We start from the raw sequence: 13,778 nt of genomic DNA on the forward strand, positions 1-13,778 counted from the left end.
TACCGTTTTCACTTTCGCTTGGGCTTCTTTGGTCTAGCTGTATGAAGAATGCATCCATGGCACATCCTACATCAGTGAGCCTTGACAAAAATTAAATCCTAACGTCCTTTTCCAAAAAGAGATTACTTTAGAAAAAAGTGGAATTGAATGAGATGCCACTCTTGACAGGGCCCACTGAGTTGTTTATTTAAGATGTGCTTCCACCATTAAATATTTATTCTCATATTAGGCCTAGAGACAAAAATCTGGCTGACCTATGATTCTGGTTGGCCACACCAAAGGAAATAGTTGAGAGAGAGACATCCACCTTTGATTTTTACAAGGCCCATGTGACAATTATATAAAATACACTCTAACCATTGGATTCTACATAACTACTTAGGTTTGGAGACATCATGCTTAACTGTGATTCACTTGGGCAATATGAATAGAAATAAATTAGAGGGCGAACGTTGCCCTCTACACCATTTCCAATCATGCGGTTTACCTAAAATCATGGGTGGAGCTAATTTTTGGTCCTTTATCCTAATATGAGGTGATACATAATTATCATGAATGGCCCTCTCAAGCCAAGGATCCATTTTCTCTCACAGCAGTAAAGGAAAGCTAGCTAGGGAATTGTAATTATATTAGTTAATGAGGTAGCATTTTGAAAACCTTTTTGAAAATAAGAAACCGGATGTAAAATTTTAATTATATAAAATTTAAACTTGATCAGCAGCTTAGATATTTCACTTATTATCCTTGCCTACATGTGTGAGGTGAGTTGGTGTGGTATGTGTGAGGTGAGTTGGTGTGATTCAGCTATTGTCTTTACACGGAGGAATTTGATTTGTTGGCAGGCCTTTGTCAAAGATAAATCCAAAGGGAACAACTTTCCAGTGTGTTTTGCGTGGGTAATGGGCAGATTGCTCTATCAGAGATGGGCCTAGCCATGATAGTTTTCAAACATGCTTTTCATAATCTCATTGAGAAGGGCTTGTCCTCTAATCAAATTCCACCTCATTCAAACCTATACCACTGCAGTACCTAATCTGCATTAGGTATTGTCCTCATGTGACAATGGGACCCACCTTGTTGTATGTGTGGCGAGTGTTTCCCTGACAGTGGGACCCTCCTTGATATATGTGTTGAATATTCTGGCTATACAACTATCGATGTGGATGTACAGCACATACATCAACATGGCCCCCCGGTGAGGGTAACACAGAGTGTTATGTAGGTAACATTTACTCGCGTGGGTCCTGCTTATGGCTCAGTGGTAGACTTTAAGGTCATAGTTTCGAGTATCCGCCCATCCATTCCGTTATATTAGTGGAATACATCACAGGAAGTATCTGTCCATCCTTCAACCGCCGCACGGATATCCTTCTGCCACGTCGGGGCTCAAGCTTTGTGGTGACCACGATGTCTGCCTTTGATCCACGCACTCCATCTGTTTTATCAGCTTATTAGAGCATGAGACATAAATCAAGCTCGGGACAAGTGGGGCTCTGGGTGGCCATTGTTGATGTTGATTTCGGCTCACCCCCTTAGTAACCCTGAAACCTGCATAGGTAGAAGGAAAAGTTGACCCTGGCCTTACCAGGGAACCCTCCGATGCTTAAGTTAGAATCTGGATCTTTTTGAAAGGTTTTTAGGGCGAGAATTTATGCATACCTTTTAACATAAGGATTTCTGTATTTATATGGCATATACCCCGTAGGGCTTTCGTATTCCTTAGGGTAAATCCTGTAAAGATAGATTTTAATATTTGAGGATCCGTAATCCCTGCTACATCTAGATTCTTAGAGATTATTATCTTATATTCCAAAGATCTCGGATAGAATCCAGAGTTTTACTAGGTAATCTCCAGATATGGAGCGATATATCTCGACTGATGTTTATCTTTCTGACATTGTCGTGCTGAGACAAACTATACGGTTGGTTCTCCACTTACTCTATTGACCGACTCAGTCCTTGAGTCGAACTAAAGTGGATGGCTGTAGGACCGACTGATCTTATTCTGTCGGTTTTGGCTTTTCTCTGTGAGGCTTCGATTGGGCCTTGAGGTGCACTTCCTCCCTTAGAGGTTTTGCCTTATGGCTTTGGACGCTTAGGATACGACCAGGTCAAGGACCTCATAGTCTGAGCTACGTCTCTCCATCTAGTATTCTTACGGACTTTGGGCTTTATTCGGACTCGGCATCCAACGAGTCCGAGCCATTACTTCACTACTCTTCCGCTTTTCTGGTGGACTCAAGGACTTGTTATATTTTTTCCCCAATAGCCATCATGATATATGGATTTTATCCACATCATTCATTCATTTTTCCATATGATCCTAGTCTCAGGTGCACCACACAATAGGAAGCAGCGGCGCTAACGACAGCCACCATTGAAACTTTCCTAAGGCCCACCATAATGTTTAATAGCCACCCAACCTATACATAAGGTCATTTTTGGTTTTACTACTTGCAAAAATGGATGGACGGTGCGGATAAAAGCCATACATTGGGGTGGACCTCATATTCCACCATGTCCTGAGCTCGGGTACCATCCAATCGGCGTCCGGTTGAACCGGACGCGGATTGCCTACCGTCGCTGCCGCAGCGATGTGGATACCGGACAGTGTTATGTGGGCCCTATCATAATGTATGTGTTTTATCAACACGGTCCATCTATCTTTTGAAATCATTTTATTCTATGAAACCAAAATCGAGGTAGATTAAAATTTCATGTGGACTGCACACAAAAAAACAGTTATGATTACTGCCTAATATTAAAAATTTCCTAAAGCCAACTGTAATGTTTTTTTTCCATCCAACCTGTTGGTTAGGATACACAGACCTTTAAGAAGGGAAAACACAAATATCAGCTTCATACAAAACTTTTGTATCCCTAAATGTTTTTAATGGTGGGTGCTCAATTACCACTATTTTCTATTGTGTGATCCACATGAAATTTTTATCTGCCTCATTTTTGGGCTCATGTTATAAAATGATATTTAAAAATGAATAAACGGAGTGGATAAAACATATACATCATAGTGGGCCCACAGAGCGTCGTCCAGAAGGTACTGGCTACTGAAAGCATCAGCAGGTAGTCCGCGTCCGGTTGAACTCGGGTTAACCCTCCACCCAACCCAAACCGGCCAGCCCACGTTGCACCGCTACCAATACCATCCTGAATATGAAGGATATAAGAAATGACGGTCTTGCCCTCAATGTGAGTCAATGACGTGGGATAGGTTAACTGCACCTACGTGAGGAAAGAGAGACAATGGGATTTCCATTTTGAAGTTACGATCATTCGGACCTAAGTGGTCTTGATGTATTACCAAATGCAAGGGAAAATCACAAGGTTTAAACAAATGTATTAATTATTTTCCTAACCCCTTAAAAAAGCATTGAATTAAAACCACCTATGACTACTTTTGTTTTGAGCCCAGCGTGCCATTAGGGATTCAAATTGAGGTAAATATTGTGGGGCTCACCACGATGTTTACGAGAAATTCACACCATTCACAGATTTTGTCAAATCATTATATGATATTGAGCTAAAGATATAAAGTAGATACAAAGCTTAAGTAAATAACACAATAGAAAATAATATAGATTGTATGTTCATTATTTAAACATTCATGAGGTTGTAGTAGTTTTGGATCAAGCTAATATTTTTATTCTTTTAGTTTATTCTTATGAGAATGACTTTATGAGTATTTGGGCCATTTTATGAACAGTTTAGATTGCATATAAATATTATATTAGAGCCTAGAAAAGCTTGAAGGATAGACAATCCATTTTCACTGTTTCTAGTCATGTGACCCACGTGGGTAACTTTTCGTCTCATGTCTTAACATTATCTTCCACGGTGGAAGAATGGAGTAGATTTCCTACAAACATCACGGGGGGCTTAACATAGCCTTCAGTGGTAGGAATTTCCTATGAAAGGCTTTTGCTCGAAATCTACATCATTGTGATGGACCATGACGTGGATTGGTAGTAGGACCTATCTAGAGATGGATGGTCTTGTAGGGCCCACTATAATGTACATATTTTATCCATGTTATCCATCTATTTTGAAAGATCATTTTAAAACACGAGCCAAAAAATAAAGCAAATCAAAGGGTCAAGTAGACCGCACCACAAAAGGCAATAAAATTGAAAAATTACCGAAAAAAATTCTTAGGAGCCGTAGAAATTTTTGATGTAACTCATTCCTTAGCCTACGAAGTTAAATATTGAATTCAATTAATGAAATGGATTCGACATATATCTTATGGTGAGTCTCACAACCTTTAACACATGACAACCTAAACCTTTAACACATAACAACCATAATCCATGTCTTTAACACATGAAAACCATGGCCCGTACCTTTAACACATAATAAATACAACTCAAACCCTTAACACAACTTCAACTTTTAATAAATGATATGTATTCATAGTCTTTTAACGTAATAAATTATAAAATTCAAATTCAATTTTCATCGTAGTCTTTCACATGACAAACACAACCATTAATCTCACTTCAAAATCCATTCAACAATCACTACTCCCCATACAACAATCATAGTTACCCCTCTCAAATTACAATAAAAAGTGGCTTTCATTTCTAAAATAAAAATAATAATATTTTGTTAAAAGTAAGAAGAAGAGTACTGAGAAAATAACAAATAAGAAAGTTCAAATGAGTACTAATCAAGGCATTTGTTTAAACCTTCTTTCCCAATATAAATCTCCTGTCAACGTTAGGAATTCCGGTCAACAATAGCACGAGTAAACGACATATCTTTCATTTTCTCTTGGGCAATGATGCGTGGCCGTGGTGGTTGAAACGTCCATGGTGATCTAGACTGTTTATTACGTGGGCCCCACCATAGATTGTTCACAATCCCATCTTCCATTGGTAGCCCGTAAACAAGTGGTTCAGATCCAATGGGCAAAAGCCCATTCACCGAGGGACCAAGATAAGATGCGCCACCCTCTGTAAACTGATACAGATCATCATACACGTGGCCGCATGTGTGGTGGAGATGGGCCACACTTTCATATAGCTAGGCAAGTTTACGCTGATAGTTGTCCTCGATGTTCTAAGTTGTGATCGATGTATCATCCAACGTACACATGGCATACATCCAAACCATCCAAATCATGGGAACGCTATGGATGGAGCATACCCAAAACCACACTGATTATATGATCCGATCCATCATTTGGTGCTATGTACAGAAGTACAAAAAGTAAAATGGCCAATGGTCCAAATTCAACCAGCGCAATCCAATTTCAGGATGTGTTCTACCCACAACGGAGTCCGTGATTTCAACGGTTCAGATTGGAGGTATTCTACATGCGTGGTGTGGGTGGAACCACAACTTACGATGTAGTGGGAAATAATCATGACGGTGTACCGAAAAGTAAGCCATGAACAGGAACCCAACCCAAACATCATCTAAATAGTAAATACTGTATGAGAAATGCTCCGGTGCTCTCGCAGCGTTATAAGTTATTGTGCTCCTGCTGTATCAGTTCACTTAACAGTTAACTGACCAATCTGAACCGTCTATTAAGTCCACAGCACATTTCATGGACTACCATGGAAAAAATATCACTGATCGGATGATCTAATCCATCCTTGATTGGGCCTTGTTTTATATAGCCATCCACTCTCTTAGCCATGGATGGAATGGCTACGGTTGCCTAACAAAGGGATTATTTATAGCCAAAAGCAATCGATAATGGGTCCTAACAAAGAAAAGAATCAAAATTTTATTGGGCTTATTTTGTGTAAACAATCTTGACCATCCAAATGAAATGCCATGATCAGATGGTTAATATTTGTCGGATTAGTGTGATGCTTTTATGGTAGCTTATGAAAAGTAAGCATTAATCATGAAGTAGCAGGATTCACTATTAAAAACTTCTTAGGAGACACATAAGTTTTGGATCAGGCTGATATTTGTTGTGTGGTCCACATGAGCCTTGTATCTGCCTCAGTTTTGGGATTATATCCTAAAATGATATTACAAAATGGATAAACGGCGTGGATATGACGGTGGAGCCCACAGAGCCCCTGCCTGCACAGATTACCGTCCAGACGGGGAAGGACGCAATCTGCTTCCAGAACAATTGAACAAAATCTAAATATTGTATGAGAAATGCTCCAGTGCTCTCAAGCATTGTAAGTTATTGTGCTCCTGCTGCAACAGTTCACTTCAACAGTCAATCTGATCGATCTGAACCGTCTATTAAGTCTACAACAGATTTCATTTTCTACTATGAAAAAATCACACTGATCCAATGCCAATTATCCTTGATATGTCTTTGTTTTCTATAGCCATCCCTTCTCTTAGCCATGGATGGAATGGTTACGATTTTTCCTGACAAAGACATTCTTTATAACCATAAGTAATCATGGGCCCTAACAAATAGATGGACCAAATTTCGATTGGACCGATTTTGTACAAACAATCTTGACCATCCAAATGAAAGGCCACTGATCAGATGGTTAATATTTGTTGGATTAGTGTGATGTTTACATGGTAACTCATGAAATGTGCCTTGAGCTAAATGAACAGTTTAGATCAATGAATTGGACCGTCCCAATGCAACTAGGAGCACTACAACTTACAGTGATCTCGTGTAGTTGCTGAGCATTTCTCAAAATTATTTTAAGTTCCAACATAGGTTTGCGTCCTTTAGTGGACGACTTTAATTTCATTCCTTCTTGTCTGTGGGCGGACGCTGCTAAGACTTTGAGAAAATTGAAAAATGGACAAATCCAGACAAGATAGAATAAGTAAGGCGGCCATCAATGGAGGCTCTTATCTTCTATTGACATGCATTCGTTGTAGAACAATTCAAATTGTTCAAGTCTCTTAAGTAATTATGGACCATTGATTTTGCCCTTGACATTTGGACCACTTGCGATTTTAATTTCAACCATCTCTTCGGTGGTTATTGTTTGATCATCTTGATTTCTGTGATCCGCTCCATCCAAAATGCGCCTACAATTTCAATACTTTAGATGAGTCACAACAGTATTTTTAAAATAGTGGTGAACTATTATAGGAGTACAGAGACTTATCCATGTACGGTTAGAAATAACAGTGCCGTGACTGTGAAGTATTGTACGGGGTTTTCAGCTTTCAAAGTAGGTGGGGCCCACTGTATAAAGAATATAGAACTATGGATCTAGTTCCATCAATAAAAGGCCAAGCGGTTGATAGCTACTACGATCCTCTGAGATAATTACTGGATTGTCTATCCACTGTTTAGTACCTTACAGCAGGGGGAAGTGAAAAACTCTCCGTAATAAAATGCCTCGGATTCAGGCCCGTGGGCCCACCTTGATTATATGTAGTATATCCATGCCGTCCATCCGTTTTTACAGATCATTTTGGAAAGTAGGCCCAAAATTTAAGAAGATCCAAATCTCAGATGGACCACACCACTAGAAAGAGTGGTGATTGAATGCCTGCTATTAAAATTTTCATAGGGCCAACGGTAATGTTTGTTTGTCATCCAACCCTTTGATAAGGTCAAACAGACCTGTATGCAGGGAAAACACAAATATCAGCTTGATCCAAAACAGTTATGGCCCGCAAGAAGTTTTTAATTGTAAACTATCACTGTTTCCTGTGGTGTGGTCCACCCGAGATTTGTTTCTTCTTCTTTTTTTTCTTTTTTTTTTTGGGGCCTACGACCTAAAATGAGATATAAAAACGGATGGATGGCAAGGATATACAAAGCATACATCAAAGTGGGCCCCATGATCAAACCTGACTAAATCCTCTCTCCTCTCTCAACCGGTACTGTGTTTATAAGCGGCACACGGCAGGCTTCCAGGGCCATTGTTTAAAGTTTTCACTTTCAATGCCAATATTTTGCTGGCAAAAAGTTAGGCCAGTCCATACCTACGATGGGCCCATATGTACCCTTGAATTTGAACAGTCGTGTCGTAATCGTCTCCTCAACGTGATTCCCACGTGGTCAGTGTTGGGGAACGCGCAAAAGCAAACTCGAATCCAATTAAATAGCACGAAATCAAAGGCAAAGCAAATACAAATATCATGCAAATTTTTGCAGGTTACAGAACAAAGTGACAAACAATTTATTACGAATACAATATTATATGAGATGGATGAGCCTACAATCTGAACAACCCCAATGACCATATTGAAAATCCTAACTTTGCTCTTCAACCCTTAGAAATGCCTTGAATAGCCATTCTCTATCCTATATATATATATATATATATATATATATATATATATATATATATATATATATATATATATAGGAAACAAATTGTGTAATTGCGTACTTATGCAATTACACGTGCTGTCGATAGGACCGTTGATGACATCGACAACCATCAAAGACCAGTCGATGACATTGAAGCCACCTTCGATGGCATCGAGTAGAATCTACTAAATTGGCTAGCAAGCAACTAGGATTTTTTTCAATTCTCTCAATGACATCGAGCGGCCTGTTGATGGCATCAACAGACTCTGTTTTAAATAAATTTAAGACATTTGCCAACAATCTCCACCATGTCTTCAATCTTTATACTCCATTGCTCCACTGCCATCACCATCTCTAATCATCTTCCATTATAACTTTATCGACGCTTCTTGTATACACTCTGTCTTCATTAAACCTTTGCCAAGCCTAGAAAAGTTGTACATAAAATAAACTTCTTTGTATGAACAACCTTTGTTTGTATGGGGTCTTTACTCTTGCTCGGGTGGTAGACTCTTGAGAGTTTCAACTCTCAGTCAAGGGTTCGAGTACTCATAGGTGGTGAAATTTCACCAGCGTGAGTGTGTGTGCATGTGTTTATAAATAAATAAAAAAAAAAAAAAAAAAACCTTTGTTTGTATGTAAGCTAGATTCACGCTTATGTGAATCTTCTCTAGAGTTACACCTCATTCCTCAAGCATTTGTTTTATAAAATAATGATGAACATTAATATGTTTAGTATATAAGTGATAAAAAGAGTTCTTCGTTAAAGTAATCGTGTTTTCGCTGTCACAATTAACTAGCACAAACTCCTGTTGAAGCCCAAGCTGATATATCATTTCTCTCAACAAAAAACATTTGAACGTCTCCGTCACTGCCATATACTCGGTTTCAGTTGTAGAAAAAGCCATCACAATCTGAAGCTTCGACATCCAACTCATTGCCCACTCGTTAGAATAAACGAGTAGTCAAAAGTCAACATTTTATTATGTACATTACTCACATAATCGACATCCACATAGCCTATCAACTTGTCCTTTGACTATTCAAACATCAAGACGTAGTCTATTGTACCTCATACATACCGAAGTAACCATTTCACTATCTTCTAATGTTGCTTGTCGGGGTTAACCATATATCTGCTCACAACACCCACTACATGTGAAATATCTATTCTCATAGATACCACGACATACATCAAACTACTAATAATGCTCGAATATTATGGGCTCGATCAGGCGACAACATGCTCATATGGTGGGCCATGGCTCCCACTAAGGTGTGCAATGACTGTTGTTGCTGCTGCATGACGTACAACATCTGATCTATTGTACCCACAACCGGGGCTGCGTGGTGTGAAGAGGTCTCCCCTTGAGTGAATGGTGCCCCTGAGAGTTGACCCGGCATGTCATTTTCTATGTCGGGTTGACTGGCTCCGTTCTGGCTATCTTGTGGCTCATTTGGGGCAGTTCATCCATGCTCGTCTCTCCCTCCCAAAGCCAGGCGAATGAGGTGGCTATCGCTTTGGGGTCTCATTGCCCTAGAAGGTAAATTCCACATTGTTTAGATACAAATATATCCATGGACATGACATATAATACATACACAAATTCAAAGCAATATCACATGAGTGTCATCAATTCTCCAAATATTCCAACGCATTACTCAAATAAAGGCAACCTCATGCATTTCATTAAGCAAAATTGTCACTGTTACATATGCTAGGGCATTACATGTATAAGGACGGAAAATGTATGATTACCCATTAACCAGAAAACTTTTATAACTACTTCCTAAAACAACCAAACTAGGCCTATCCATGGCCATTACAAAAAGGCAGGGAGGAAAACATCTACGTCATCACTCTTATAATCCTCTGACTCAGGCGAAGGTGAAGGTGATCCCTTATCCTGCATGCAGCACACGAATTCCTTCAGCATACGGAACATCTTTTTCGGCTTCTTCCTTATGTTCTCCTCAATTTTGGCGAGGCAAGAGTCGAGTGCATCCTGACTCTGGCACCCGTTACAGGTGGTGGGAGGCTCCCAGTCAGTGTCTTAGGCCTCACCTTTTTCTTCTTCAGGCTCACTCTCCTCTTCCTCTTCAGTCTCCTCTTCTTCTATGTCGTCCCCGAGCTCCTCAAGTCGGGCCTGGCGTTGCTTGGGGCCCATCTTCATGTTGTTGAGAGTGTTCTCATCAATCATTCGGATCAGGGTAAGGCGGTCCACATGCAGTTTGTACCCATAAGTTTGGGCAATCTTGCAAATCAGTTGGCGAAATGGGAGGGATTGGTTCTGTCAAACATATTGCACTGCCCGCACTATCTGGGTCAACACAAGGGTAGGTAGGTAAACTTTCTCCCATTGTCCTACTTAGTAGAGGAAGTCCACCATGAATCTGGTGCACTCTGTATAGTTGCTCGACCTCGGATATACGTAGTATGAGCATATGTGATGGAGTAGATGATAGTCGGAGGTCATACTCGTCGGTTTGAGGCTATTTTCTCGCCTCAATTCCACCAGTCGACCACACAAGTGGCGCGTACGGCGGTCTCTCCCCCGCCTATTAGTGAGATTAGTCTTCACCGCGTTCCACTCCGAGAATACGCGCAATGATGTCGATGTTGATTTAAGCCTCCTGCTTGCCCACTGGAATATAAAATTCTAGAGGGTTGAGAGAGGGCCTCCGTATGCGCGCGTAGAAGGTTCCCACCAGTTCCTCACTAGCATGGAACTTTCCTTCGAACATTGGACCCCATCCACTCTCGAGAAGGCATTCCAGCAATGGGTGTTCGCCGAATATCTTCTCGTCTACATGGGCCTCAAAGACTATCTTGTGGCATCGGAATCTACCATACTCGATGTTCATCAGCATGGCCCTTTTTAGTGAAATTTGAGGGTCGAGGTCTCACTTAGACCTCCTCTCGGTGCTCGAGCCCACACCGGCGTCAAGTTTCTTCTTCGACCTCCTCTCTCGGCTCGCCCCGGCTTCATCGGAAGCCGCCCGCTTCTTCCCCATGAGTGAGAGAAGCATGGAAATGGAGAAAATAGAGGTCACCACCTCAAAGAAAGCCATGAGGTGTGAAAGCTTGGGATGGTAATGGATTTGAGGGAAAGGGGAGTTATGGGATCCTAGAAGAAAGGTTTTTGTGCTAAAATGGAGTGGGATTAGGATAATGCAAGAAGGATTGGAATAGCCAAGGCTTAAAATGGGTTTAGAAATGGGGTTTGTAAGAAGGAAGTAGGACCTAAAAGTTTAGAAATGAAGATTTGAGAGTAATGAGAGGTTTAGGAGTGAGTTAGAGGGTGAGAAGTGAGGGAAATAAGGGTTTTAGGGTTAAAAAGGGGCAAAAGGGGCGTGTATAGGGGACCCCACACATGGGAGGGACCCCACTTAATCGGACTAGTGGCGGCGCGGCGCCGAATCGGCGGTGCCGCCGCTGTCCTCTGAACTCAACGGCGGCGACGGTTCTTCCGCGGTCCTCTGGACATTCTGGTGGCGCGACCACCATTTAGCGGTGGCCATGTCCTCTGGGTGTTCCGTTAATGCATGTGGGACCCGACCGTTAATGCATGTGAGACCCCTCGGGTCCCTCTAAATGCATCTGTTGGGTCCCTGATAGGCCGGGTCCACCCATTGTGGTCCAAAGGGTGTTTTATTGCGTCTTCTGGATTCGTTTTAGATTTGAAATCCATCAACTGATGACCTAGATAAACTTAGAATCATCTAGGTTATTTGGAAGTTGCTTTTCTTAGTTGGGACTAAAGTTGGAGAGAATCTATGTTTAGTTTGAACTATGAAATTCAAACAGTTAGGCCATCTCAGCCTCGCTAGCTACTTGCGTCATTTAGTCCTAATGTACTAAAGTCGAGTCGACTTGATTTGTTATTTTTTGGTCAAAAGTGACTTAGGTCACTTCACATGATCTAGGTTCCCTAATTGCAAGTCCTTGACTAGCCTACAGGGCTCGGTCTCGCCACTTGGCGAACCCTTGGGATCTTAATGTCATCTCTAAGTTCAGTCGCTCCCTTCCTAAGTCACAGTGCGTCGTGATAGGTCCGTCACCCTAGGCCCGATTTAATCCAAACTATTGCTTTGATACCAAGTTTGTAACGCCCCAAAATCCAAGGGCCGGGTAAGAACTCGGCTCTTGGATTCCCGAGTGCCATGTGTACCATAATGGGCCTCATATGCATGTAAATGTGGATATTAAGAAGTCAAAGAAGGATTAAATCAACATAAGGTAACTAATCATCAGAAACTTAAATATAAACCATTTACATTCCAAGTGCTACTAATAAAGTTATGAACCAATATAAAAACCTTATAATACCAAGAAACAAATATTCATTAAGGACCTAGTCCCATCCTCTCACCTCTCCTAAAGAAAGCTGGGCCCTGGCCTAGGCCCGAGATCGTCCATCGAGCTAGTAAGGTCTACCATACATCTAAAAGTATGTTAACTCTTCGTTGTCGTCCACACCAACATCGTCCAATGCGTTTCGCTCTAAGGTTCCTGCATCTATATCGGAGTCTGGTTGGTGTTTTGGAACACCGTCCCAGAGTGAGAGTGAGTGATCAACTCAATGGTACCATTAGTAATAGATAGTACAAATAATCATGCATAGAATAGATTTAGCAAACAACATACATTATAGATTCCTAAATACTCTCGTTAATGAAATGCGTGGTTCATGATATGATACATGCCTCTTTCTACCAACACTCCCTCGAGCGATAACATCTAACGATTGCGAAAGACCAACACTCCCTCAGTGCGACCTCAACTCCCTAATCGCCAAAGTAAACAATATAATGTTATGGATCATGTTAGCCAAGTTGATTAATTAGGTTCATTCATCCAGCAGGTTGAGAAAATCGTAATGCCCTTAGTAAAGTATTGCCCTAAACTAATCAGGCGGCTCAGGGGTCGTGGCCAATTGGCTTTCGCGATTCTTAGCCCTCGTGGGTTCGATAATCCCCTAGCTCTTAAGCTTATACGAAGTCAATTAGGACTTCCAAGTCTAGCTCGTGGTCATTATGGGGAGGTCGTCACCCCAGCATAGGCCGACAGTACGGGCACAGTGTCCCATACCACCGTCCCCGACTCACAGGTTTTGGTGCTCATTGGTCACTACGGGGAGGCTTGTCACCCCAGCGTAGGCCGACAACTCGAGCATAGTGTTCCATACCACTATCTCCGGCTCATGAGTCTTGTGGGCCGAATATCATAGTTAACAGTGGGCACAAAGGTCTCGGGGTATCTCGGATTCCTACATAGGCGTGCAATCATGGTTAACACACAAGGATGGCTGATTGTGAGTCAATATGCCTCCATAAGTCGCACTATAAATCGAACGGCTTGAGAAGGACGTCTCGTGTAGTTCAATTACAACCGCCGATCCATAGCTTAACTGATCGGGCCAGATTTACTCGAAGGTAAGTCCAATGGAAGGTCGCCCAAATGATTCAGTTAACCGGCCGATCCATAAGGGTCTATGCGCTAGTAAACAACACGTACCATCAATTTTAGGAATAAGTCATACAAAGT

This window comes from Magnolia sinica, chromosome 16 (genome assembly GCF_029962835.1).
Source record: "Magnolia sinica isolate HGM2019 chromosome 16, MsV1, whole genome shotgun sequence".
Lineage (NCBI taxonomy): Eukaryota > Viridiplantae > Streptophyta > Magnoliopsida > Magnoliales > Magnoliaceae > Magnolia > Magnolia sinica.